The following is a 2,659-nucleotide window of genomic DNA, read 5'->3' as shown; positions in this document are numbered from 1 at the left end:
TCCCTTTCATGAAGTCTTTTTCCAATGAATACTGTCTTCTCATTATGTGACCAAATTATGTAATCTTCAGCTTTAGTATTTGGCCTTCCAGTGAACAGTATTGACTGACTTGACTACCTTGCTATCCAAAGAACTTCTCTAGAACCAAAATTCAAAAACATCATTTCTGTGACACAATGGTTTATTTATAGTCCAACTCTCACAGCCATAAGATTGATACTGGGGGGGGGGGGGGGGAGCGGAACATAGCTTTGAATACATGAATCTTTGTCACCAAGGCTATTTCTCTGCTTTTTTAGTTTGCTGTCTAGATTTGCCATAGCTTCCCTTCCAAGAATCAAGAGTATTTAATTTCATGACTTCAATAATATTTGCAGTGATCTTTGAGACCAAGAATATAAAATCTGATATTGCTTCCATTCCTAATGTCACAAATGACTTTCTCCCACCTTTGACCTCAAACCAAGAAAGTGAAATTGGAATAAGTATATTAGAAATTCCAGTAGGGTGGTTACATGTTTAAATCATTTCATAAGTCTTTACTATACCAATGTCAGCTATTTTATGTCATACTTCAAAGATAAATGTTTGTGATCCTGGTGTTGAAGACAGTATCTATATTGAGCCTTAATACATGGCCTTTATGATTAACCGTGACCAAAAAATTTGTCACATTCCACCTGGTAATGACCCTTTTCAAGCTTAGGCTATTTTTCAGAAAGCATAAATTCAATATACCACTAGGGAGGGTTATTTATAAAGTTTTTTCCTAACTTAGTATCATTTGCTGGCCAAGCCTTTGAAAACACACATACTGCTATGAAGTTTCAGAGTATGCCTTCATTAGGAACATAATCCACATAAGTGATTTGATCTTTCTGATTAGAAGAAAATACATAAAACCTTTTGTGAATACATGATAAATTTAAATGGCAGAATTATTTTTTTATCACATTTTAATACTTTGTGAAATTTTTGTTTTCATTCATTAACTAGACCAAGACCATATTCATTATACAGGATAGTAAAGTAGGCAAAGGAAGACTTTTTTGTTCTCATAGTCCCCACCCAAAAAATGAGGAAACTAAATGAGAACAACCCCACTCATGCCCTATTATAGAACAATCATTCTCTATAACATTCATATACCATATCTTGTTTAATCATTCCCCAAATGACAGACACTATAAGGAATATTTCACAAAATGTCACAACTATACCTATTAGTTAGCCTTAGCTTTACAATGTCTTTCTCCTTCCTTATCTCTTTTAATTAGATCTATCTTTACTTTTACTTTGTCTGTAATAAGATTGCTACTCCTTTTTTTTCCTTCAAGTGTAATATATTCTGCTCCAGCTTTTTACTTTTACTTAGTTTGTATCTCTCTATTTCTAATGTGCTTCTTATATCAACACATTGTAGGATTAGGGTTTTTTTCCCCTTTGTAATAGTATGTATTTTATTTCATACATTTAAAATTATTCTTCTGAGAAGGGCTTCAGAGGCTTCATCAGTGTCCCAGGAGAATCCAGGATACAAACAAGTTTAAAAACATTTGTTTTAGGCCAACATTATGATTTGACAGAAAAGGAAAGTGAGACCTGGAGAGGATAAATAATTACTATAAGGTCACATAAGAAGTTAGAGGCAGAGCTGAGAATAGAACACAGGTCTCTTGACTCCCAGACTGGTGTTCTTTCTTCTATTACCATGTAGCAGATTCAAGGCGCTTCAAATATAAATGACTTAGAGGTTTCATAGGTTGAACAGGAGATTGAGAAGCAACCAGCACTTTGGGCCTAGTTAGCCCTGGGGTTGATTCATATCAATATTACTCTGGGGATGGCAATATTGGACAAGATACTTGAAAAGGCTCTCAATTGGACAATTCCATCTTCAGGGTTCACTGGAGCTTCTGCAGGTCATCTGGTCCAAATGATCTAGGCAGTAGTTCATTGACAGTCTTGACTTCATACGTACCATCTGCTTTTGTCATGTAGACATGCCAATATTTTCCAAACTCTCTCATTACTTGTCTACAGGCTCCACAAGGTGAGATAAAGTCATTCTTCAAGTTACTTGTAACAGCAATGGCCCGGAACTCTTTGTACCCTTCTGAAATGGCCTTCTGAATGGCAGTACATTCTGCACAGATGCCTAGTGGATAGGCAGCATTTTCTATGTTGCATCCTGAAAAAAATCTTCCCATCCAGGGTCAGGAGAGCTGCCCCCCACTGGGAAATTACTGTAGGGACAATAGGCAAACTTCTTGTCTTCTTGGCCCCTGTGAGTGAACTTTTGAATCTAAACTGGATCTAAAGGCCCTGAGGTGCTTGGATACAGGGCCAGGTCAATGAGTACTTGATCCATGGCTTGACCCTGAGGAGCTCTTCTCTCAGGTCAGCAGTAGGCTGGGAGCTGGCAGGCAGCAGTGGCTGTCCTGCAGAGAATGGGACCTAGACACCCAGGATTAGGGTTTTTAATCCACTTTGCTATCCATTTCTGTTTTTTGAGAGAGTTCATCCCATTCACATTCAGTTATGATTACTATTTCTGTATTTCCACTCCCCTCTTCCCCCTCTTTGTACTTTTCTCTCTCTCCTTTCCCCTTATCCCTCCTCACCAATGTTTGGCTTCTAAGGGTGGCATCTCTCAATC

At 37.7% G+C, this 2,659-nt stretch overlaps 1 pseudogene; it reads right to left on the bottom strand.

The window, feature by feature from the left end:
- Positions 1-1,904: 1,904 nt before the first annotated feature.
- Positions 1,905-2,386, bottom strand: LOC141520030 (cytidine deaminase pseudogene; annotated as a pseudogene).
- Positions 2,387-2,659: the final 273 nt, after the last annotated feature.

Source organism: Macrotis lagotis, chromosome 4, assembly GCF_037893015.1.
Source record: "Macrotis lagotis isolate mMagLag1 chromosome 4, bilby.v1.9.chrom.fasta, whole genome shotgun sequence".
Lineage (NCBI taxonomy): Eukaryota > Metazoa > Chordata > Mammalia > Peramelemorphia > Peramelidae > Macrotis > Macrotis lagotis.
The sequence above is the reverse complement of the archived record's forward strand: the minus strand, read 5'-3'. Positions and strand labels throughout refer to the sequence as shown.